Source organism: Rutilus rutilus, assembly GCF_951802725.1.
Source record: "Rutilus rutilus genome assembly, chromosome: 1".
NCBI classification, from domain to species: Eukaryota; Metazoa; Chordata; class Actinopteri; order Cypriniformes; family Leuciscidae; genus Rutilus; species Rutilus rutilus.
The window spans coordinates 53,531,534-53,558,128 of NC_140209.1; the positions used below are offsets into that span (position 1 = coordinate 53,531,534).

A 26,595-nucleotide genomic window follows, 5' to 3' on the forward strand; every position below is an offset into this window, starting at 1 on the left:
CCTACAAAATAACAGTGTCTTCAATTAGTTATGAAATGTATATGTGGCGATACACGGAGGGATTCAAGATTGAAAGCTAGCGACTACGCCACCCTGGAATTAATGTCCTATTAAGGCAACACCGTTTAGTTCACAGTGAATCAGCGGGAGACGTGGATACAGAAAAATATAAATGTTATATTTTCAATAAGAAGAGACTTTACAAAAGCTCAAAGAACAACCCATCAATAACATTTAATGTAGACAACAACAATTACACCATTTAATAAAATACACAAAGAGCGACCTGAGTAGTCAGCTGAGTTCAGGATAAAGGAGCCAAGGCATGACAGCAGGGAATCTGTGCTACCCTGGAAATCCAGAGTTCTCGCGAGAGCACAATTTGAATTTGCTCAGCGAGTTACTCTGGCATTGAGTAATGATGCTCAGTAACTATGCCCTTGTATCCGAGCTGCACCAATCACATCGGGTTATCTGATATAGGCAGGACCGAGGCGAGCTAAACAGGTGACGACAGCGCTGTGACGTCGAAGTCATTAGTAAACATTGCAAGATGGCTATGGATGAACACCACTTGGTTGAAACGGCTTTGGCCGCTACAATGAACGAGTTAGACTTGGCTTTTTATCTAAAAGAGGAACAGATGACGGTGCTCAAATCGTTCCTTTGCAAGACTGGATACGAATACCGACCGGATACGGCAAGAGTCTAATCTACCAGTTAGCTCCGCTGGTAGCTAAGCTAAGGATACGTCACCCTGTGTATTGTTGTGATTGGTCGTAGTGTCATCCAATTGCGTGCAGTGAGATTTTCAAATGCATGCTTGGTGCCGCCCCTCAAATTTATTTATTACTCAATGCCAGACCCTTAATCTTTCGGATTTGGGTCTGGATTTCCAAGCTATCAACACTCATGCACACGTACACACACCACTCATAACACAGCACTCGTGATGAAAAGACCGCCACCAGCAATTAATCTTTGGCAAACGCCGTTAATACTAATCGCATTTAGTAAAAAAACAAAAAAACAATGCACATTTTAATGTTAGTGAAATAAAGGTAAACAATCAACTGTACATACCTGGAATTCTTTATTTTTGTGAGCAAAACATAATTTTTTTTTTTGCTCAATACTTTATTTTTCTTTTGCAAAACTTTATTTTCTTTTGTGATACTTTATTCTTTTGCTAAACTATGTGGCATTATATTGACTCCATATAAATTATATTGACTCCATATAAACGCGCTTCTGATCGGAATGTTATCCGATCAGCGTGTCCAGGTTTGGAGGTAGTCGAGGACGCATTGTGATCGGATCTCAGTGTAATGTAAACGCAATCCAGCCATCGTGTCTGCATTCACAGGTGGAACGTCACACAAAACTCCGCCCACTGTCATTATTCCCCCTCCTCTCTCCAGAACTGAGAGCTGTGTGGTTTTGCGATACAGTCGAGTGCGAAGTACATGTAGGCTACATCGCAAATATACTGAAATGTTTGTCTTCGCAGTTCGCACCCGAAAGTTGCAGAAGCAATCATTTTCTGTAAAGACCGCAAATTTTTCCCACCACAGCTGGCAACGTTCTCGGACCCATACGTTTCTCTGTACCGTTTCCATTACGGCATCTATCCACATTATTAGTAGCCTACTTGCAGCCTCTTCATCCTCCTAATTTTGCGAGATTTGTAAAATGTCCCCCTACTGAGCACCGGAGCCATCCTTTTTTCTTATGTTTTTTTTTTTTTTTTTTGTGCAGGAATGTGAGATCCGATCTGTTATCCAGATACAGAAGATACTTGATGTGGACAGGTGTAAATGCACCGTGTCCTGATTGGCTTACGGTGATCACATGTTGATGCCAAGTGTAAACGCAGCCTCTGAGAGCATGTGTGTTGATTCACCTAGAGAGGGCTTTTGGACTGTTGAGGAGGAGACTTAAACATATGGCTTGTTAGTGCTGGACTGTTACCGCAGTAAAGCAAGCACTAGGAGGCAGAATCCTTGATTTACCCTGATTCTAACTTATATTTATCTAACTTATATTTATGCTAAATTTAGCTTTAGCTATTAAGCTGTGAGCCATCCATCCATGAAATACCTTTTTTCCTCTTCAGGCTTTTCCATTTAAACCTGCCCACAAACTTGCTTGCGGGGCTGGTAAAAAACATTGTGACTATCAAGTGTTTATTCTACACCCGTCTTACAAGACACGCATCTGACATGCTAATTGCACTCCAAATGCCCTGTAGATACAAGTAGCTCAAGTCCTTTTTGGCAACAGTCTAGTAAATGATTGCCAGTGACCTGAATCCTGAGGGGTCAGAAGCACACCATGCTCCGACTGTTTGCATTGCAAATATCTGATAGGCCTTATCCAACTCCTGTTGATTTTTCCTCCTGTACGTCTCCATAATTATCCTTGTACCGCCTGTGAGTAGCAACAGATGGATGGACTGGAGCGAAGGGGTGGGGGAAGGATTTGAAGGATGCGCATGCACATGGTTTATATGGAGAGCACTGTGAATGACCCTCTGTTGAACAGCTTCATGTTTTGCTGGCTGTGATAAGATAGTGGAAACCTTTTTGGTTTATTCATTGCATACTTTGACCTTTAACTGATTAGAGAATGACTTTCATTTTCTTGTTCGCCATTTAACAACCATTTCTCACCTTTCTGACACCAAATAGTGTTAAATGTGACATTAAACGAATAGTTCACCAAAAAATGAATGTTCTGTCATGTTTTTCTCAACCTTATGTTGTTCCAGTCCCATCTTTTTGGTACTTTTTGGTAATTTTAAAGCTTGATTAGACAATATATAAATCAGGATATTCTTTAAAAATGAATCTTTTGTACTCCACAGAAGAATGAACGTCAGACGGGTTCGGAACATCATTATGGTGAGTAAATAACGTGTAATCCTCATGTCAGCTTGACGTCTCCTACTGGCAGACGTGTGTTTGTTCAGCAGTCTTTATTTTACAGAAGTTCATGTTTGCTGCTGTTTGTTTGTCGTGTACTGATGATCTGGAAGCCAAGGTTGGGAGTACACATGTGTTTTAACAGGTCTGCCAAAAGAGAGAGAGACTTTGATATGGTTTGTACTACTGTATGGACTTTTACCTCAGGAGATATATTTGAGCTTTAGCATAATAAAGTTGCAAAACTTTATTTTCTTTTGCAATACTTTATTCTTTTGCAAAACTATGTGGCTTTATATTGACTCCATATAAACACGCTTCTGATCGGAATGACATCCGATCAGCGTGTCCAGGTTTGGAGGTTGTTTTAACAGGTCTGCCAAAAGAGAGAGAGACTTTGATATGGTGTGTACTACTCTATGGACTTTTACCTTAGGAGATATATTTGAGCTTTCGCATAATATGTTTGTCATATTGCAAAGAGACCTTTAAACTGCCATATTTGTAAACAAGTTTCATTCATGACAATTTATTAATTCTTAGTAAAATAGTATAGATGTGAGTTAATGTAGGAAATATATTTTTTTGTGTGCTGCTTACTTTGGAATGCATCATTATTAGTATTGCTTATTCTTAGTTAGGGTCATGAAATTGAATGAACCCCTGAATTAGGCTGTTTAACTCATTTTATCAGGCAAATGAAGAAAATCCACCGAAAGTGAGACTAGAAAATCAACGAGACGGGTTAGTAAGCAACAACTTAGCAGAATAGCACCATAGCAACATTGCGCATAGCAAATTCAGAAAACAATCAGAACCATAGGCCTTATTCACAGCAGCGCCATGACAGGTATAAAAAAAGCAAGGCTGTGAGGGATAGACTTACTGTGTTTTCAATAGCATCTGCTGTAAAAAGCTGTATAAAGCCTGTAGATCACTTTGAATAAGGTCAATAGCAACGTGATGAATACACTCAGAATACCTATGCAACTGCATAGCAACACTTCAGGTAACACACACAACATCATAGCAGCCGAATGGCAATGTGCTGAAAATCACTCAAAACACCTTTGCAACCTCACAGCAATACAGTGGCGGCTCCAGAGATTTTCTGTTGCAGGTGCTATGGGGATGCTCAACAGTTAAGAGAAGGTGCTTTGAATTTTGGGGGGGCGTATCATTATGGAGGTCGCATCGGACCACCCTTGGTATACACATGCGTACACGGCCGCATTAACTATACTTGTTCTGTGACTATAAGCATATATATATACTGTATATATATGTAAAAGTATTCAACGCAAGGGCTATAGACAGGGGCGCAACTACCCAGTGTCAGAGGGGTATGCAGCAACAATTTTGGCAATCATCAATCTGGTGCACTTTGAGAGTTAAAAATGAAAAGCTCCAACCTATATTCAGTGTGCAAATTAAACAAAGAAAAATTCAAACCTCTTTTAGTTACAGTGTCAGTCTACATTACACTACTACATAATAATAGTTATAATATTAATCCCATGATAGTAATAGCCATATATTGTAAAAGAAATGTACTGAAAAATAAAGGAAACTTTCATAATTAGTTTTGTACTAATTTCTATACTTGAAAGAGTATATTTCTATACTTCACATTAAAGATGTGATTGGGCCAGTCCAGTGTCAATCAAGAAAAGATCCAATGGGCCGCTGATCTTCGTGTTTCATAGGGTGTCAGAAAAAAAACGAACGCTGACTTTTTTTAACCAATGCATTACACCGGCACTAATGCGCCGCCAATTAAGCAAAACAAAACGAATGGGCCGCCGATGTACGAGTTTTATGGGCCGTTAAGACAAAAAAAAAAAAAAAAGTATGACATGTATCGGCGCAAAAAGCACGTCGGCCCACCGGGAATCTCCCGGTAGTCCCGATGGCCAGTAGTCTACATGCCTGGATGTCACACTTTAAATCCTACCTGTTGCCTTTCACCATCCACTTATTTAGCTGCTGTCGCATCAATTGACATGCCATCTCCTTTTCCCTCTTTCTTTTTCTATTTTTAGTCCCCGACAGCTTTTTTGCTTTAGGCCTATCCATCTTTTTCGACGACAACTCACTACTTGTTCCTGCTCGCTCAGGGCTCACGGCGCCCGCGCCCGCTCGCGATTTTAAAATTATTATTTAATTCCTATTTTTAACAACATAAAAAGACTATTCAAACATGACATTAAAATATAAATATAAAAAATTACAGAAATTTCTTGGGGGTGCTGGGCAGGTGCTATGGCTATTATATGGGGAGCTACAGCACTACCTAGCTCCGCCACTGCAGCAATACCCCCACAACCACCCACAATGCCATATAAATCACATAGCAACACCTCGGTAACCACCTACAACAAAATAGCAACATAGCAATGTGCAAAAATCACTAAAAACACCTTTTCAACTGCATAGCAGCACCTCTGCAACCACCTACAACATAATAGCAACCACATAGCAACATGCTACAAATCACTCAGAACACATTTACAAGTGCATAGCAACACTTCAGCAACCACCTACAACATCATAGCAATAGGCTAGTTGCACGTGGCCGCCATGTTGGATTTACGATCAGCGAGTGTGGGGGTAGACACTTCCGGTCTCGCACTACGCCCGGTGCAGGGAGCCGGAGAAAGCCGAAAATGATCTCTCATAGTTGTTTATAGAATCAATTATATCACTTAAAATACTACTAAGATCCATATTACTATCACACGAGCCAATGGCAATTAAATGCAGGGATGCATAGTCAGATTAATGAATGAAATACAACTGTTCACGAACAGAAGTATTTGACTCATGCTGCACGTATACGCAATGACAATTATGCCTACTGTAAATATGAGGTTACAACTACTATTAGAGTTGTTTGCATAAAATGCACCGTGCACATTCACACGTTTGCCCTGTGATAGGCTGCAATATATCACCACATATTTCACATTTACATTTTTAACTGTAGGTACCACAAACAATTTAATATAGCTAAGTTTGTGTATATTTTACACGTAGTAAAATACTGTTTGTGCTGCTTATAATAATAATAATACATTTTATTTGTAACTTTACATCAATTCAATGACCTCAAAGTGCTACAATGCAGTGTCCTCAGAGGCTGGAGGAGGTTGGCCTATCCAGAGCGGAGATGGCGTGAGAAGGAAAGGGGGGTGATGAGTTGTTTGAGATATAAGGGGGCAGTGCCATGGAGGCACTGGTGGGACAGAAGGGAAAATTTGAATTCAATCCTGTACTGGACAGGAAGCCAATGGAGCGATTTGAGGATGGGTGTGATGTGGTGGTACTTCCGCACGCCCATCAGGATCCTAGCAGCACAGTTCTGAATGTACTGCAACTGCTGGATGTTCTTGCTTGGGATCCCGATGAGGAGTGCGTTACAGTAGTCCAGCCTGGAGGGGACAAAGGCGTGGACAAGTTTTTCGGCATCGGGGAAAGTGAGTATGGGGCGAAGTTTTGCAATGTTCCTGAGGTGAAAGAAGGAGGTTTTACAAAGATGTTTAATGTGGGCCTCAAAGGTTCTAACACCGAGGTTTGTAACTGAGGATGAGAGGTGGTTGTCGTGGCCGGAGAAGGTGATGCTGGTGATGGTGGATGACCGGGTCTGGTGCGGAGTGCCAACAAGAATGGCTTCAGTTTTTGAGCTGTTGAGTTGCAGAAAGTTAGCCGCCATCCACGTCTTTATCTCCTTCAAGCAGGTAGAAAGTGTGGAAAGGGCTGCAGAGGGGGTTGGGTTTGTTTTAATGTAAAGTTGGGTGTCATCAACGTAGCAATGGAAAGATATTCCATGCCGGCTGATGACATGACCAAGGGGGAGCATGTACAGCGTGAAGAGGGTGGGGCCAAGGACTGATCCTTGTGTGTCCGATTTAGCACCACCCAGGGATACATACTCAGTTCTGTCCGTGAGATATGATGTAAACCAGGCCAGAGTAGTATCAGAGAGTCCAATGGAGGAATGGAGGTGGTGTAAAAGAATATGGTGGTCCACGGTGTCAAATGCTGCGGTAAGATCGAGAAGGATGAGAAACACCAGACAGATAATGATTTATGAAACAGATGGTCTTTACTCATCTCACTTGCACAAAATAATTGCAGTATTAGAAAGCATTAGAAATGCATTGCAACACCTCAGCAACCACCTAAAACTTAATAGCAACCACATAGCAACATGCTAAAAATCACTCAGAACACATTTGCAACAGCATAGCAACACCTCGGCAACCACATAGCAATGTGATCAAAACGACTCAGAAAACCTTTGCAACTGCATAACAACACCTCAGCAACCAACTACAACATCATAGCAACCACATAGCAACGTGCTAAAAATCACTCCGAACACCTTTGCAACCACATAGCAACACCTCGGCAACCACCCACAACACCGTCTGGTATTGACTGAAAAAATAAAACTCCATTGTTGGCCTTATTTTTTTTCCTCTGCATGTTTCTGAAATCCTGCTATGTTAAAAGTGTGGTTCCCTGCCAATACATACTGACCTCTGCAAGTAGAGATGCCAAAATGGCCTCAATAATTCATCTCTCACTGTGCTCTCAGCTGTTTACCCATCCATACCAGCCGGCAGCCCTCACTGCTTCACAATCTTGGATTTGTAATGTCTGGTGAGCTGTGCAAAGTAAACATGGTGCATTTCTTGTGAACGGTTGGAGAACTCACAGCATCAACAACCTGACTGGCCTCTCAAAATAAAGTACATTTCTGATGCATTTATTCCAAATGTTTTACTGGCATACAGTATGTGAATCAAGTCAAGTCATGTCAAGTATATTTGTATAGCGCTTTTCACAATACAGATTGTATCAAAGCAGCTTCACAGTATTAAATTAAAATAATACAACAAGGTTTGTTTCTAGTGGAATTTATTGATTGATAAAATTAAATATCCCCAAAATATCCCCAACTGAGCAAGCCAAAGGCAAAAGTGGCAAGGAACCGAAAAACTCCATCAAGTGACCTAATGGTGTCCTAAAACTCCATCAGGTGACCTAATGGTGTCCTAAAACTCCATCAAGTGACCTAATGGTGTCCTAAAACTCCATCAAGTGACCTAATGGTGTCCTAAAACTCCATCAGGTGACCTAATGGAGAAAAAAAAAAACCTTGGGAGAACCCAGGCTCAGTCAGGGGCCAGTTCTCCTCTGGCGTTAATGAACTAGAGACAGGATTTAACTGTAAGATTAAAAATATTATATGAATGCCTGGCTGAAGAGATGCGACTTTAATCTAGTTTTAAACTGGGAGAGCGAGTCTGAGCAACGAACAGTATCAGGAAGGCTATTCCAGAGTTTTGGAGCTAAATGTGAAAATGCTCTCCCTCCTTTGGTGGATCTGGATATCCTAAGTATGACCAAAAGCCTCAAATTTAGTGATCTTAAAGAGCGCGATGGATTATAGGGCGATAGAAGATCCGTTAAATAGACTGGAGCTAGGCCGTTTAGGGCTTTATAAGTCAGTAGCAATACCTTGTAATTAATACGGGACTTTATAGGTAACCAATGTAGTGATGTTAAAATCGGTGTTATATGATCATATTTTCTTGATCTAGTAAGAACTCTAGCGGCTGCATTTTGGACTAACTGTAGTCACGTGTGTGTAGTACAGTAGTGTACCATCTGTGTTACATTGAGTGCATTTACATGCATTATCTTACATCAATTACACCTATAACCTATCAGTGGGTAAAGGACATAAACTGTAACTTCATTTTGATTTTTTTTTATAGTATTGTTGTGCATGTAAACACTCACTGTTTGCGTGCAAAGCAGTGTGCCTTGTTTGAAACTTCTGCTATATGACTTGAAGGTCAATTAATATTATTTCACAACACCTACATAATACAGTTACTGTAATTATTCAGAGCATCTGTTCGTGTGTCGCAGATTTCTTCAGGCATTATGTCTGACTACTAAACATTGTGTTTCCCACTGATAAATAGGAACATTTATCAGTGAGACACGTAGCTGCACACGTTGCTTATGTAATCAACTTTTTCAAGCATTATGGGCATTACGTGACTGCTCACACTGTGCTGGCAATAAACTTTCTAATGGCTTTTCCAACTAATGCTCTACTTAGAACTATTGCAACAACCCTAGAAAATAAAAATAATCAGCATTACCCTAACAGCTTTATTTGACTCTTACTTATGAGGAAATGGCAAAACCTATGAAAGCTTGTTTCCACCACTGAAAAAAAAAGTAAAAAAGATAATTGCGACTTTTTATCTCACAATTCTGACTTTTTCCCCCCAGAATTGCATGATATAAATTTAGAATTGTGAGATATAAACTCAGTCAGTCTTTTTTCCTTCAGTATTTGACTTTATAACTTGCGATTGCGAGTTTATATCTCACAATTCAGAGAAAAAAGTAACTTTTTTTTTTGTTTTTGAGAATTGAGAACTGCGAGGAAGTCGCAATTGCGAGAAAAAAGTTAGAATTGTGAGAAAAAAAAGTTAGAATTACGAGAAAAAAGTCAGAATCGCGAAATATAAACTCATAATTGCTAGAAAAAAAGTCAGAATTGCGAGAAAAAAGAGTCAGAAATTGCAAGATATAGACTCGCAATTACAAAGATAACAGTCCAATTTGTAAGAAAAAAAGTCAGAATTGCGATTAATAAATTCAGACTTGCGAGAAAAAAGACAGAATTGCAAGAAATAAACTCGTAATTGAGAGAAAAAAAGTCAGACTTGCGAGAAAAAAATGTCTGTCAATTGTGAGATATAATTTCGCAATTGCGAGGAAAAAAGTCAGATTTGCAAGATATAAACTCGTAATTGCAAGGAAAAAAGTCAAATTTGCAAGAAAAAAAAAAGGTCAGAATTGCAAGATATAAACTCGTAATTGCAAGGAAAAAAGTCAAATTTGCAAGAAAAAAAAAAGTCAGAATTGCAAGATATAAACACGTAATTGCGAGGATAAAGGTCAGAATTGCAAGTTTATCTCACAATTCTGACTTTATTTCTCAAAATTTGAAAAGTTTGAAAGTTGAAAGTTTTAAGTTGCCATTTTGAAAAGAAAAAAAAAAAGAAAAAAGAATTGCGAGATGCTTCACAATTGTGAGATAAAAAGTCGCAATTATCTTTTAAAAAAATTTCCGTGGTGGAAACAAGCTTCTATACCTGACAGTAATTGTGACCTTCCTCTTTATTAGGCATCAGAAACATTTTTTTTTACATTTTTTTTATTGATTATAATAAAAGTTCTGTATTTCAATATAGTTTTAAATCTGGGTCTAATTTATATATATATACATATAATAATTATATATTTACATTATTACATTAAATTAAGAATTTTATAATGCTAAAACTGAGTCCTCTTGCATTCATTTCATTTGTTCCTGTCTTATTTTGTCTTGGGTACCAATAGAGTCTGGACTGACACTGATAGAAACTACATAGAACTGGTCAGGGGTCCATCTTTACATTTAGCAGTCGCCATGTAATAAGCATAAGACAAAGAAGGTGAATACCGTTCAACTGGAAAACTTTACACTCTGACCATAGTGTGGCCTTTACGTCAACAGCTGTTGAATTGACACAGGATGCAACCGTCTCTCCCTGACAGTACGAGGATACACTAATGATTATAGCAAATAACACCGACTGACAAGTTCCTTCGTCACCTCATCTGCGTCCTGATTCAAGAGCTTTGAGAGGGGCGGGGCTTCAAGTGACAGCCAAATAGTGACAGCCAATCAGATGGAGGGGAGGAGATTCTTTACCCAGCAACAGCTAAGAGTCATTACACACTTCTCCACAACTCTCAGGTGGCCGTGTCCATCCCCCAGGGTACGGCACACTGTGGCATGTTTTCTTGTCCTCTTGATCTCAATGCATGACTTACAATGGCTTTTATGAGTTGAGTGGAGGTAATGACGAGGCCTGAAGGTGAAGTGGCAACACGAGGTTGTTGGTTTGATCTCTGAATCAAGAACTGAAAAGTTCTGCACCCATTGAGTGAAGCATTTTCCTCCAGGTTGCTTCAAATTAGTGGACTGAAAGTCAGTTTGGTTGAAAATAGGTTGAGTTGAGTTGCAAGTTTAAACATCTGTAAGTAAAGATTAGTATTAAGTTTTTTATTTTAATACCATTTTTAAATTTACTTTTAAGTTTTATTTAGTACACGGTCTACCAAACGCTGAATCTTGTATGATGTTTTCTGCTACTACAGCTCTGGTTGTAGTTACTATAGATAGTCCCTTGATAAACACTATCTTGGTGTCAATCTAACACGTACACACAGTAGGCAAACTGCAATTAAGCGCATAAAACATTCAGCACAGCTTGCAGCCCATATAGTCTGTATTATTAGACAGATCTCTAGAATATCTGATTCTGATTGGCCAGTCACTGCATTCTGCAGTTAAAGATTTGCATATTATCCGACAGAATGCATAATTGTCCCTAGCAACTGATTTTTTTACACGTCCGTACAAAAGTCTGCGGTCAGTACGATTTTTTTTTTCTTTTGTCAAAAAGTGACTCTAAAGACATTTATAGCCTAATAAGATTTCCATTTCAAATGAATGCTGTTTAATTGAACTTTCTAAACAATCCTGATGAAAATGTAGCACAGTTTACAACAACTGTTGTCATCAATACTGTAATTTCGAGGTGACAACCTATGACGTTCTACCCGTAACTGACTCAAAATTATGTGTTTATGTGGCAACACTATCAACGGCAAAATGAACCTGCAGTGGTCAGGTCACATGGTACAAGTCAGAGTTCTCAGAAAATTCTGAGTTTACAAGGACATCAGGTTATTACAGTCATTCCTAAATGGTGCGAATCCAAAATAAAGGCACCCTTATTGAGCATAGGCTACGTCTACATTAATCCGGATACATTTGAAAACGGTGTTTTCATTTCAAAACACTAGCGTTTTCTGAAAGTTGCTCATCCACATTGAAACATCTTGCGCATGCGTAAAACATACAAAAAGTTCACAAGATGATACAGAGAGAGCAGACATTATAAAGTTATCATGCTATTCTTCAGGCACGAACATTTTATTAGCAAAGTCTCACACCACACCACCAGGTTGCACTCAATATCGCATGGTCTAAAACTCAATTATCATTATGTTTTGCCTCAGGACAATTGCGAATAAATGTTCTTTGCAGGAATGCAAAATGAAGACTGTACAAGGAAGCATTTCTCTTTTGCAACACTGAAAGTATATAGCAGACACAACAATGCCGGTATAACCATAGATATCTATGTAGCCTATGCAATACGTCACATGACTAAACATCGTTTTATCGGTTTCATCGTTTTCGAATTTCACAGTCCACACTACAATGCAAAAACGGCATTTTGAAATGGATCCACTTGGAGACCGTTTTCAAAAAGCTCCATCTCTGTTGACAAAAACGCAATCTCAATGTGGCCAAACCGGCGAGAAAAAGATGCGTTTTCAAACAAAACCGTATTAGTGTGGACAAGGCCTACAAGACTTCTTTCAAAAACATTGAAAAATCTTACCGACCCCAAACTTTTTAACGGTAGTGTAGCTGTTTCTCTTTCTTTTCATATATTAAATGAAATTTTAACTCAAAACAATATTTCATGGTTTTGTTTTGGCAAATAGCCATGTAATAGGTGTTATAAGTTAACTTACATTTATTATCACAAATGAAACCTGATACAAGACCCCTTTGACTGAAAAGGATCCCTTACATAACATGCATCCAGCTATTAGAGGTCTGAAATATAAGGCCGCTTCTTTTACTGCCGCTCGTGTTGAGAGTGTACACAGGCTGAGCTCTTAAGTACCGAGTCTCAGCCCGGCGGAATGAATAGATACTAAACAGACTCTATTAGCCGTGGGTGTGTTAGCCGGGCACCTCTCCCTCTAGTCTAACAAAAACGCTGTGCGCTAGCCCTGTGCTCTGATTATTATTAGGACACCGAGCATTTCTCTCAGCAGGAAGTGGCTGCTGGTGCTTCCAAATGCTCGGCTGAAGTTAAACAGACACTGCTTATTTCTGAGCGCCGTGTTTACGTAAGGGGTGCAGGTGCTGGATCAAATACACACAGATGGTCTGTTTTTGTTGTGTCTTGACAGACACAGAGTGTCAGGTTGGTGCATTGCTCAAGTGTGTGTTGTGCATGTCAAGTCAAGTCACCTTTATTTATATAGCGCTTTATACAATACAGATGGTTTCAAAGCAGCTTTACATGGATAAACAAGAAAATAATGATTCAGTGTTGTAAACAGACTTCAATTCTGCTGTAAAGCAGCTCTAAAAAGACAATAGTAAACAGTCAAGTATGTCTGTGCAGTGTGCAATTGTGACATTTTTTGATAAGTAGAGTTGAATTTCGCAAGACCGATGTGAAACAGGAAGTATATAAGGTCCTTTTATAGTGACCAGGGGTAAATGATAGGTGACACTGACCCTCTCTGGGAGGTAAACATGTGGTTTTGATGTCCTGTGGTGGATTGGTCATCTGTTCCTCTCGGTCCACTGAAACTCACAAAGCAGAAATTATTTTTAAAGACACTGCAGTGCTTTTAAAGGGATAGTTCAGCCAAAAATGAAAGATATATATATCTCCCTCCATTTCCAAACCTGCAACAGATAAGACCCTTACTAATCCAGATATCCATTCTGAATACTATATTCATCAGTTTCTCACCTGCTTCCATCGTTGCGATCACATACTTCTGCAAATAAACCTGTTGATTACTTTTCATGACACTATCATCTATCTGTAAAATGCAATAAGTTGACTTTACTCTGCTTTACTACTTCATTTCTAAGTAGTGTATTGATTTTTAGTTGGAAGAACTTAATTTAGTAAAGAGAACTTGTTGGTTAAGTACTGTTAACACAAAACGATTAGTTGTGTGAACTTATTATTAGTGTTCACATTACTAGGAAAATCTTAGGAAACCGATTGCCTTAACATTCAAGTAAGCTGAACTAAAAAAAAAGTTAAGACAAAAAGTAACAACAGATCTTTGGCAAAACATTATTTATTACTCATCATTTTCTTCAGGCATTACAATGTAAAAAAACAATGCCATTCTAGCACCCCTTACATTCAAAACATTTTTCATTAATGTAACAATATGCATTTCAACAAATCTGATGAATAAACAAAGAATACTGACAATCTTTTGACAAGAAACTGAATAGCTGACCCTTTAAAAATCAATGTTTGCTTAATTTTGAATTAACAGAAATAAGTAAAACGGTGCTCTTTAAAAAATCAAAATAAAATTGATGGGTTGATGGGTGACAATTTAACACTTTAATCAAAAAGAATGTTGACTTTAGTGCAACAAGCTTTAAGGGTTAGTTCACCCAACATTTTTAATTCTTCCATCATTTACTCTCCCTCATGATGTTCCAAACCAGTTAGACTTTGAAACACATTAAGATATTTTTTTTAATGAAATCTAAGAGATTTCTGTCCCTCCATTGAAAGTCCAGGTAAACAAAACTTAAAAGATCCAAAAAGGTTATAAAAGGCATTGCAAAAATGAATCCATTTGATTTTAGCATATTAATGACCTTCTTGGATCTTTTAAAGGGGTCATATAATGGTACATGCACTTTTACAAGTTGATTGTACTGAAATGTGTGTTGGCAGTGCCTGTACACAACCATCATAAAATGATAAAAATCCATCCAGTGTTTTTTTTTAATCTTCTTATGTTTTCCCCCTCTCTCAAATCAAGCCGTTCGATTTTGTGACGTCACAAAATCGACGCCCCTCCCACGATTGTTGATTGACAGCAGCGTTTCAACTGTCAATCATGAGCTGTCAATCATAGTCCGCGCAGTCATTGTTGATACGCTGGAGCAGTGTCTATGAGCAGAATGGCGTCTAAGAGATTGTGGTGTTCTGTTCTTGGGTGTAATAAGGAACACAGCAGTCATTTTGATGTTCCTAAATCCGAACCGCTGAAGACGCAGTGGCTGAGTTTGTTTTCGAAGGGAATATTCCCCACGATCAACGTCAATGCTTTCATGTTTGCGCGAATCATTTCACACACCAGACTGCTTTACAAACGAGGGTCAGTAACGTTATAAAGCTGGTTTTGCTAAGAAGCTGCTCCTGAAAAAAGGATCGGTACCAACTATTCGTGTTCCTGCTGCACCTCCAGAAGAAGTGAGTGTAACGTTTTATTAACCTTTATATTAATCTTTATATTAATCTTTGCAAATCGCTTGCACGCTTCACGATGAATGCGGTTGTTTACACTCAGGGTACATTACGGCATGTTTTCTATGCCGTTCTCAATATAGTTCATAATCCCACGTTTAGAATGAACAACGCATTATGGTTATTGTGTTATTATTACAAACGGTGTATGCAAAGAACAGAGGGGCGGGGTGAGCAAAGCTCATTATCATTTAAAGACACATGCACTTAAACGGCGTGCTGAAAACAGAGCTGTTTTTGACCAGGTAAAATTAGTGTTTTCTTACAATACTAATGAGAATTTTTAATTAAAGTATATTACAAACTTTTAATTTAGACCCTAAAAAATCATATTAGCTTGTACAAAAATGGCATTATATGACCCCTTTAAGTTTTGGTTACCTGGACAATTAATGGAGGATCAGAAACCTCTCTGATTTTCTGAGTGACAAACTGACAGAATGTACATTTTTAGGTGAACTATACCTTTAACACAATCTCAAACAGCCTTCGCTTAAATCAACAGAAGGTTTTTAAGTGAATGTAGGTTTGGTTTTAGAGATTTAAAACCAAAACTAGTTACCTGTAAACATTTGTTTAAAAAAAAAAAAAAAATTTTTTCTCCAAGAATGAGAGGAAGGTAACTTCCTAAGTTTAACGTTTAAAATGGAATATTAAATTAGCTAAAAAATCTATTAACAAAAGAATTCAATATGTTTCAACATTGATATCTATTATGAAATCCATTGATTAATGTAATGCATCTGCTTTTGTATCATGGTAACACTTCCTTGTTTTATCTCTCCCCCTCTCTTCTGCTTTCCTCTCCTCACCCACAGTCTTTCTTGTTTTTTAGAAATAGCTTGACATCTTGGCAGACCATGTTCTTAGTTATTCCTGTGTTTCTGTTTGTGCAGCTGCGATGGACACATGTGACGTCAGAGGAGCAGGAGAGGCACAGGGCCGCTCCGAGAACAAACGCTGATTAATGCGGATTAAACAACGGCTGACATTAAAATACACCAACGAAAGACAAGCCAGACGAGGTGGTGAAACACCCTTCATTGTATCTGTAGTGGCAAGCAAGACGTAGAGTTTCTGACAGGTGCTTTTACATTTATTTACCCCACAATCTTCATGTCCTAAACTTGAATGCATTGTGCATCATTGTTCACATTTAAGTGCAGTGAAACTGTGCAGACAGCAAAAAATAACACTAATACAAACAAGAAATAAAATGATAGCAAATAACATGCAAAACAAAAGCAATGCATGAGTATGCCAAAAGATGCAAAAATATTACACCAAGTACTTTGAATGAATATGAAATTTTACATATTAAATGCAAACTAGAGACATTCTCTAAGCGAGCACATCATTATTTTCATGTAGCTAATTTGTTTCACTAACATATATAACAAATGTGTGCTTAACTCACTTTAACTATTTAAAACTTTAACTATTTATGTCGGACCATAAGTTAGGTGCACATTAACCTCTGCACTATGACATCATTGTGTCTGCAACCTCATTGAAAGTGGGGAATACAAAGGTAAACCAATAACTGCAAAGGGTGATCATTTACAATGACCCTAGTTACCAAAAGACAAATTCTACAATGGTTTGTGAAAGTGTGTGCATATTTGCTTTTCTGTTAGATAATTAGGTCAAATTATGTAGACCAGCATCCTCAACTGTATTGTGGCACATGCAGAGTATTGTGGGTAGGGGAACATCATATGTGATTCACTGAAAACTGATTAAAGCATAAACCAGACCAACTCTCTTCTTCATCTGACACTCTGCATTGTGATTCCCATTCAAGGTTCTTGCCCTGTAGGTGACAACTGTGCATGTCTAATTCTCTCCTCTTTCTCCTGATTGTTATTTTGGCCAAACGACTGAGTATGTCTGCATTGTCTAGCATCTCTGCGCTATTATCTTCCGTCAGACGTAATGGGAGCCGCAGAGGAATTTCTTATGCACAAAGACTCATTTCCAGGGCCGTGGCTTTTAACAAGGCACACATTTTAACCAGTTTCCCATTCAATCAGCCATGATCAAAGACAAAAGCAGCCCAACACGCTACCCTCACATAGTAATTACAGTACGGACACAAAAGAGTCCAATACTTTTAATGATGGACTAGATTTAATGGATTTATTGGCGGGAGCAGTTTAGAGTTTATGCAAGGATCTCATACTGAGTTTTTCAGGGAAGTCTGGACAAAAGATAAGGATTTCTTTTTGTCCCATACACTGATTATTGCTACGTGTGTCATGTCTCCCATTTGTACTTTTAGATTTAGTTTGCATTTTGCCCTGTTCTGATCCTGTGTCTTGTTTTATAGTCCTTTTGTAGTTCTTTTGGTTCCCCTAGTTTCTCCCTGATCATTTGCATCTGTGTCTAGTTAGTCTTGTTATCCCCTATGTATTTGAGCGCCCGTGTTTGCTATGATAGTTGGTCAGTTGTTCTGTTACAAGGAAGGGCAAGGAAGGAAGGCAGCTTATTAAACAAAACAAAACAGGGAACACGAGAAGACAGGAAACAAGAGGGCAAAAAAACAAAACAAAACAAGAATCCACCAAAAAAAATTGACCAACATACATAGCAAACATTGGGGCTTAAATACATAGGGAATAACAAGAGTAACTAAACATAGGTGCAAATAATCAGGGAGAAATGAGGGGAACCAGAAGAACTATAAATGGACTACAATTCAGAAAACAGGAACAGAACAGGACAAAATGCAAACTAATGTCCAAATGGGGGACAGAATGACAGAACGCTTCCACATGCTCCACAAAAAAATAATAAAAAAAGCAAAGGAAAAGTCCAGGAGGGTTGTGGAGTGGAGGCGGACAAGGGGGATGGATGGAAGACCAGGCCCGTGGTAGTGGGCCTTAGGTGGAGCATCGGACAACCAGGATAGAGCAGCAAGCCAGGGTAGAGTGCTGAGACCACCGAACTTGGGACCACTGGACTTGGGAGTGCAGAGACCACCGGACTTGGAAGCGCTGGACTTGCGACCACCGGACTGGAAGTACTGAGACCATGGGACTTGGGACCACCAGATGTGGAAGCATGGAGACCACCTGATTTGAGACCACTGGACTTGGGACCACCAGACTTGGAAGCACCAGACTTGAGACCACCGCACGTGGAACCATGAGACCATCGGACTTGGGACCACCAGACTTGGAAGCACGGAGACCACCAGATTTGGGACCACTGGACTTGGAAGCACGGAGACCACGAGACTTGGGACCACCGGAAGCAATAAGACCATCGGACTTGGAAGGGCCGGACTTGGGACCACCAGACATGGAACTGGAAGCATTGAGACCATCGGACTTGGGACCACCGGACTTGGGAGCTCTGGGACCACTGGGCTTAAGAGGAGCTGTGGCGGACACTGCCGCCTCAGGCACAAGGAGCTAGTAAACAAGTATCCACCAAACAGAAGACTAACTAGACACAGGTGCAAATGATCAGGGAGAAACAAGGGGAACCAAAAGACCTATAAAAGGACTACAAATCTAGAAACAGGAAACAGGAACAGAACAGGACAAAATGGAAGCTAAACATAAAAGTCCAAATGGGAGACATGATGAAGTGTGTCTATTCAATAATTTGAACTCATTTTTTTTATAACTTTCATGCAGGATGATGTAGCGAGCGGACTATTTTGACTTGGACCAGTTAGCAAAACACCTATTAACCACCCAGAACACTCTAGCAACCACATAGCAATGTGCTAAAACCACTCAGGACACCTTAGAAACTGCATAGTAACTCCCTTGACAACCACTAAGAACAACAGTCATGGTGAGTTTTGCATTGGCAAACCACTGCACACTATTCATCATTTTTGTCAAAAAATATACAAATCTAATTTAAATATTGTGCTGTACTAGTATTTTTTTACTATTTACTATTACTATTATATAATGTATGAATATTTTGAATTAGTTTTATTTTTATATTTTTAGTTTTCATTTTGAATTTTAAAACATTTTGTCTAAGTTTAGGTTTTAATAATTTTGTCATTTTTATCAGTTTTTTTCAGTGTTTGTTTGTCACTTTAGTACTTAAACTTAAATGTATTTTATTTTAAGTTTATGGAAGTTTTTATATTTTATTCAAGCTTTGTTTCACTTAAGTTTTAAAAGTTTTAGTTAGCAAAAACAACTGTAGGCCTACTATACATGGGGGAAGAAATGCATTTATAAGAAATGCTATTTTGTTATTATATACTCCATTAGGCTTAATATAAATGCTTTATTGAGCACATCAAATACTTTAATGTGTTATAAGATGCTTTTTCTAATCAAGATTTTTATAGAAAGAGCACCAGCTGTATTAAGAGCCATATAATTTATCTTAAATGCACCCTGCCAAGACTGACATTTCTACTTCTCTATCATCTTCCTCAATCTCGTGCCCTCCCTCTTTTCATCTCTAGTTTCTCTTCTATCTGTAATCTTACTTTCTCAGAAGCTTCTCTTTTCACAAACATAAGAGAGGGAAAAATCAATTTAGGCATGAGCAGCTTCCGGACTCTAAGTTTGACCTCTAAATCGGATGCATTATGCATCGTACTGTTTAAATGATCCCACACTTCTAGATTTGACGATAACGGCAACGTACAAACTAGATTTGCATTTCTGTGTAAATCAAAATACTGCGTCATTTTTTCTTTCAGCTGTTAATGAAAATCAACACAATGTGACGCTGACTTTGCAATGCATTTAAGGTGAAATGTGTCTTTTCTGTTTTCATACAGGTTTCATAAACTCCCCCTCATCTGCAGTTGGTCAGTCAAACCGATATTAGTTGAGAAAATGCGGCTGTGTCGCTCTGGTCTGCAACAAGTACAGTACGTATGCATGCACATCTTATCTAATGATGTTGCATAGTTAGATGCAAGAAAGAAAAGACCAATCACAGTTCAGTATGCAAATATTACAAATACATCATTGCGGTTGGTTACATTAAAAAATTTACGTAAATAAGCGGAAGATTTTCAAGCTTGAATTGTAAAGTCTCCAATGTTCACCAATGCTGCATTTATTTGATCAAAACTACAGTAAAATAAGTAATATTGTGAAATATTGTTACAATTTAAAATATTTCAGCGCTTCTGAAAAGCAGAATAAAAAATCAAATAAAAAATCAATTATATATAAGGAATAAATATACGCTATTTCACTTATATAGACCTATGGATTAATAAAACGAAAGAAAAAAGTGTGCGACAAGTAGTAGCCTATTTCAATTCATTTTTGTGACGCTCTCCACAAACTTCATGAAAAGGAAACTGGGATGGATTTTCTTTATTTTACAAAAGCACAATGTTATTTTGAGTGTACACAAATAAAAATAGACCCTTTCTGGTTTTGAATGATGTCTTGCATGATGGCACTTTTTCTCCTTCTCGCTCTTCTTTATGTGATTTCTTGGGAAAAAAACCGCAATAATGAACTTTGTGCATCCGCCATTGTCACTTGTCATTGTCGCATGTTAATGAACTCTCACGTGCAAAGACAACAGCGTTGGCTACACACAACAAGTTAATTAAACCAAATAAGTTTGAAAACAGCCGTTGCACGTGTGTGCATGTTACTTGTGCGTGCAGTTCTTCGTAGTGGTTATAAATTTTAATATAAGGTGTAAATAAATACTACGCATGCAATAAGGCCCTGGGAATATCATTACACTGGATCCCAGCAATCACAGTTCAACCATGTATTGCGTTTTAACTTTACCACCAGACTGTATTTGATCCAGGTGGTTTGTAAAGAACAGATGTGGACCTCAGAGGCTATGTTTACTGATCTGAGGATTAAAAAAGAGATTTGATGACATGCTTTATTGGATTATCATTTTCTCAAGACTCAAGCATTTAATGATCCAAGAGCACCGGCAGCATCATCGTCATCCATTATCCTGAGATGTGCGGGTGTTGTTAATTCGTCATGGAGTCTGCGCTCTATAAATAGCCATCGTGTTGCGTAATACGCATGTCAGTGGCGAATCAATAGAGGATCTCCCGACAATCACTGGGGTTGCGTGTGTTGCATATGAAAAAGCTTTAAAGGCTGACGCTGGCTGCATTGTTGTGGATGATGATATAATCATGAGCACAGAATGTGGCATTAAAATGCCTTTGAGCTGTTTGTGGGATTCAGATATGCTGATGTAAAAAAATAAAATAAACTGCTTTTGCCTGTTGTTTTATTCATCTGATAAACACAGTCGTGAAAGAATGTATTAGATGAACCCAATAAACCCAGTATTGGAAAAAAAGCACTAATGCTCTGTTCCAAAACCTTGTGAGCTGCCCACGGAGGCAGCATTTTAATGCGTTGTAGGCGAGCTAGAGATGCTATTCCTTAAGGTAGACTGCCTTGTTTAGGTAAGATACTTTGATTTAGTGAAATCATAAGACATGTATTCTTCGCAGAGAAGGCAATCCCACAATGTAAGAAAGATTTACTATTAATGGTGCGGTTCAGTCATGCAGGATTGACTTAAGATAACAAGAGGCCCTTGGGCTACAGAATTAGGCCCCCTACCTAGTCTGGCTATCACCAGACCAAGCTCAATCTTTTAAGATTGAACATTGGTCTGGAGAGTCTGCTCTGTATTTTCTCCTGCACAAGAGGCGTGATCAACGGGCATAGTTCAAATGACTCTGTACGCAATTGGATAGTCCTTCAACCAATCAGACCAACGATCCGGGTGACGTACTTTGCAGAGTGACGCGAAAACTCCAGACAGGAAATGTGTAACCAAACGTGTTGATCAGCGGTTTGCAGAAGCAGCAATGGAATCGAGCGATTTTAGCAGGTTGTGCAAAAAAAAAACATGAAGGTTAGTGGTATTTACACCCACTCAAGCGATCTGTTTGCTAAAAAGAAGCCATTGAGCATCGTCAACAGGTTAAAAGGAATTGGACAGAGCCGTAACGGCTCTGGAATTGGATTGGATTAAACCCGCCAATAGCGCGCCAGGTGGATAAGCCAGTTTGTGATTGGTTCCCGCAAATTTGTAAAGGAAGCAGCAGAGATAAATGCACAGGTTTCCAGCATGAGCTGCAGGGCGAAATCAAATCGCCGGCAGATCAGGCTGGGTCTACCCAGTCTACCTCCTACCCCCAATAATCAATGTCACTAGGCCATTAGTCAATACATAGACGTTTAAATTTGTGCTTATTTATGAATAAATTCAAATGACATAACTTTAGAAACTTTTCTTCCTTGTTTTTCTATCTGAAAAGTCCTTGAAAACCTCAGTTAAATCCAATTTTTGTAGAATTTTTGAAATTCTCTAAAACAGACGTTTCTTGTTTGTTTGTTTTGCCAAGGCCAGTTTTGAAAATGATTTGAGAATTTGAGTGTAGAAATTTCCTATTCACACAGCAACTTACAATAGACTTTAGTCAGGGTAGCGGCATATCTAATGTTTGACAGGAATGAAAACGAGGCTGTGAGAGATAGAAGTACAGTGCGTTCAACAGATTGTACTGTTGTTTAACAACCGATTGTTCAGCTGACCAAACGTCTTTTCGGGGGGGGGGGGGGGGGACTTTCAGTAGACAAAAACTCCATAAAACAATTTTAAATGTTGTGAGTTGTGAAAATTACGTGATCTAAGAGCTTTATGCAGTGTGTGCTATTGTAAAGACTGTAAGTTTATCTCTCAAAGCCTCGTTTTCATCTGGGGTTAAATTCAATATGGCGTCTAACCTGACTAAAGTCTGTAGCGTCTCGAATACTGTGAATGTGCAATGGGATATATCAACTGTAACCAGTTCAGTGTCAGTGACTTAAGTAATATCAGTAATATTATCAGACTTATTAAATTTAAAATGACAAAAGTCAAGGTCAAATTAATTTTCATTACCTGAATGAGAGCAGGGCACTTTAGTCGTGCACAGACCCCAAAACTGACTGGAGGAAGACAGTGACTGGATTTAAAAACTTCAGATGACCAGCACATTATATTCACACTTTTGTAAGAAACAGAACCTGCTTTCAGCAATGAGTGGCTCTCTCACACTGTGGGATGTTACAGAAAACGAGCTTTCCAGTCCGGTTCCGTTCACAGCGTGGCTTCACTGAAAATGCAGATGTGAGTCTTGAAGATTTACGGATCTGAGTTTGGTTACAGAATGCTGTTGTCAATGCTGTAAACTCCCACTTATCTAGTCCAGTCATGAATCTCTTGAGGGCGCAGGCTGATAGGTCCTTTACATGCAATCTGCAAGCAATCACATCATTATATGGCACAAGCTGATTGGTCTCTGTTGATCCTGCAGCCAATGAGATTGCTTTCTCAACATTTAAATAGTCAGGTTCAATGTTTGCTGTAAGCTAGTCCTGCAGAGCACTATCAGAGATCCTCTGAAACCCTCCACCTCCCCCAGCTCCACCTGCCCATATCTGGATACGGATACGGATACAGATTTTAGATACGGATTTTATGCATGTCCATTCATGCAGCAGCAGCAGATGTGTCTGTGTATCTATAAGCAGTAGCGTAGCAGATCTAGTCCGCCAAGACCAAATATATTTAACATTGCCATATTCAGTGACATCAAGCAACATTCATATGTGTACATTGTCATATCTGTTGCTAACAAGTTGGTATTTAAAGATTATTTTCCCAAGCATGTAAACTCACAGCCTTGTGGTAGTTGTAGTCCTTATTTAGCAGCTTGCTAACAAATAAAATGCATAAAAATGCATTTGCTGATAAAAATGCTATTATGCTATTTTAGCTTGTTTTTACAAGTATTTGAGCTGTTTATCGAGTCTCATGACTCGTGTTTCACGTGACTCGTACCTAAGCGCACCTAGAAGTGCAATGCTGTATCGGGTGAGCTACCGAGCAAGTTTACTACATCAGAAAAGCCAAGCATATAGTGCTGGTTATGTGATGCAAATTAAAAATGTATTAGTTTACAAATGCACAATGGTAAAAGTGTTTTGGGTTTATAACAGTATTGTGCAAGGAACTGCATGAAAATAAGTCTTTAATTGATAATATACCCTGTAGGAATATAAAAAAAAAAGGATTTTACTGCCAATAGTGTTCATTCCAGCTGGAAACAGCAGTGAATTGTATGTATAGGCAAGTTTTTGGAAATAATATAGGTAGAGGCATGCTTTCCCAATGAGCCGATTTCACAGTTAGCTGACATTATTATGAAGTTGTAGAAAGCTAGGCAGCCCACTAGGTTTTGGAACAGAGCTTAAAGGCATGAGTCAGATGTTGTTTTGACAAAGCGTATCTGGCATCTGGCTATGCAAATAGGCAATATCACATCTACATTTCCACTTTCGCTCTTCCTCATCTAAACATATTTTTCTGCTGATTTTAGGTCATTTTAAAATCAGATAGAATTATTAATACCGCAGTGTGAACCGGGTGGCTGATGTCTTGTAAAGAAAGAAAGGCCGTCTGCATTGTCTTGCTGAAAGTCTTTGAATTTGTATGTATTGCTCACACTCTTTGAGCCATCATCTATTACCATGGCAATCGCACTCATCCGTTTCAATCATGTCTTGTCTCTCGGCTCCTGCTCATTGTATTTCCATTAATCAGCTGTACAGCTGGGAACTAAGAGGTTGTTTAAAGGGAAACTTCATCCAAAAATGAACATCGTGGCATGATTTGCTTACTGTTCCAAACCTTAATGCCCATCGATCCTCCTGAGAGTTTAGCAGAATGTCCAAGCTACTCTACTTTTCATTATTCACTCAAATAGTATAGAAAAGAGCAGTATGACCAGCTAACATGTTCTAAGAATATTTTGCTAATGTTCTGAAAACGTGATTTCTCTAAACCTTCAGTATTTTAAACGTTTAAATGTTCTTGGTAATGCACGTTTCTGGTTATCATTTTAGGAACTTTTTTTTTTTTAATGTTCTTTAAATGTTCTGAAAAAAGTAGTAAAATATCCAATTAAAACATTTCAGAAAAAAACTTCCATTGAATGATGAATAAATACAAATTTTGTGCTAACATTTTGAGAATGTAAAGAACAGATTAACTTTGAACAAATGTTCTTTTAATGTTACTGGAGGAACGTTTGTTCACAACTTTGAGAACCTTGCCAGAACGTTAGCCAAAGTTCTTCGGAAAACGTTCCCTGTTAGCTGGGTGGATATTTGTCATCTACTTTTGTGTTCCATGCAGAAAGTCAGTCGGGTTTGGAACGATATGAGGGTGAGTAAGTGATGACAGAATATTCATTTTTGGCTGACCTGTTTTTTTAATTCCTCACTGCAGGTCCAGTGATTCTGCATTAAAAGGAGTTCCATAAGTGCTCCGGAATACAAAGAATGGCAGAAATGAGTGAGTGACAATGTCACTCACAGCCGCTTCCACAATGGCCATTCAAATCCCACAAACACACCTCCTGACCTTGCGGTCTTCTTGCATTCGGTCTGCTGCAAAAGGTCAGGTTTTTCCCCTTCTGTGTCCTTGGCATCGGAGCACTGATGCCCAGAGCATTGTGACGAAAAGATATTACACTTGAATGTCACATGGACAAAGCGAAGAGACATCATTTGTAAGAGCAGTTGCCATGGTGACTTTGACATCACTGCTTCCAAACAGGATTGGAGTTTTCTGGCCGGATTTTGTGTTTGTGCTGATGATAGAGCCTGCACTTTAGACAAACAGGAAATAGCCTTGTAGGAAGACTGACACGGATGGGACGTCTCCTGTGACGCTGGTAGACTTTAGAATCAAACATTAACAAATAAACTCGTCATTGAGAGTGCATGACCTAAATGTCTTTAAACTTTAACCTGTTTAAAGCCAAACTATTAAAAATCTTGGCTATGTTTTAAACCTACACTGTAAAAAAGAACATGATCAATAAGTTATGACATGTTTTTTTTTTTTTTTACATTGCTTTAACTCATCAGCTTAAGTTCTGCAGTTTTCAACCTTTTTTATGTTATACAAGATTCAACTCATCTTTTTAAGTCAGTTTAATGTAATTTAAGTTGAAATGACTTAAACATCCAAGTTGATTGTACTTAAAAATGAAAGGGAGTCCCTGTTTGAAAATTAGGAATAAATAAAAAATGTTTCCTGAAAGTTCACTTTTCATGCAATCAGAATATTCAACCAAATTATTAATTCCTCACAAGAAGGAACATTTAGTCAGTCCCTTGCAGCATAGAATGATCATGTGCTGTTTTGAATCGGCAAAGAAAGTTTCACAAAACTTTGTGTTCTGTTATGGTGGAGTGATTTCATTTACACACGAGAAGTTCTCTTGAAATGGGAACCTCCCTGTTTAGGGGAAAAACTGCTTGTTTAACATTAATTCTGTGATTTTGCTGGCGTGATGGTTATTTGGTTGTTTGGAGGGCCTTTGGTAGGGATGATTGAGCAATGGTCTTCTAACATGATTGACA

The 26,595-nt window shown here is 38.6% G+C and overlaps 1 long non-coding RNA gene across 2 annotated transcripts; it reads left to right on the forward strand.

The window, feature by feature from the left end:
* The first annotated feature begins 2,866 nt into the window (after positions 1 to 2,866).
* On the forward strand, positions 2,867 to 26,318 carry LOC311297053. 2 transcript variants are annotated; one of them, XR_014628733.1, is made up of 5 exons: positions 2,867 to 2,903; positions 16,072 to 16,259; positions 18,820 to 18,982; positions 19,941 to 20,033; positions 25,454 to 26,318. It is a non-coding gene; the product is annotated as an uncharacterized lncRNA (long non-coding RNA). The 2 variants fall into 2 exon arrangements; XR_014628734.1 differs by lacking the exon at positions 2,867 to 2,903 and having other exon boundaries at positions 15,702 to 16,259.
* Positions 26,319 to 26,595: the final 277 nt, after the last annotated feature.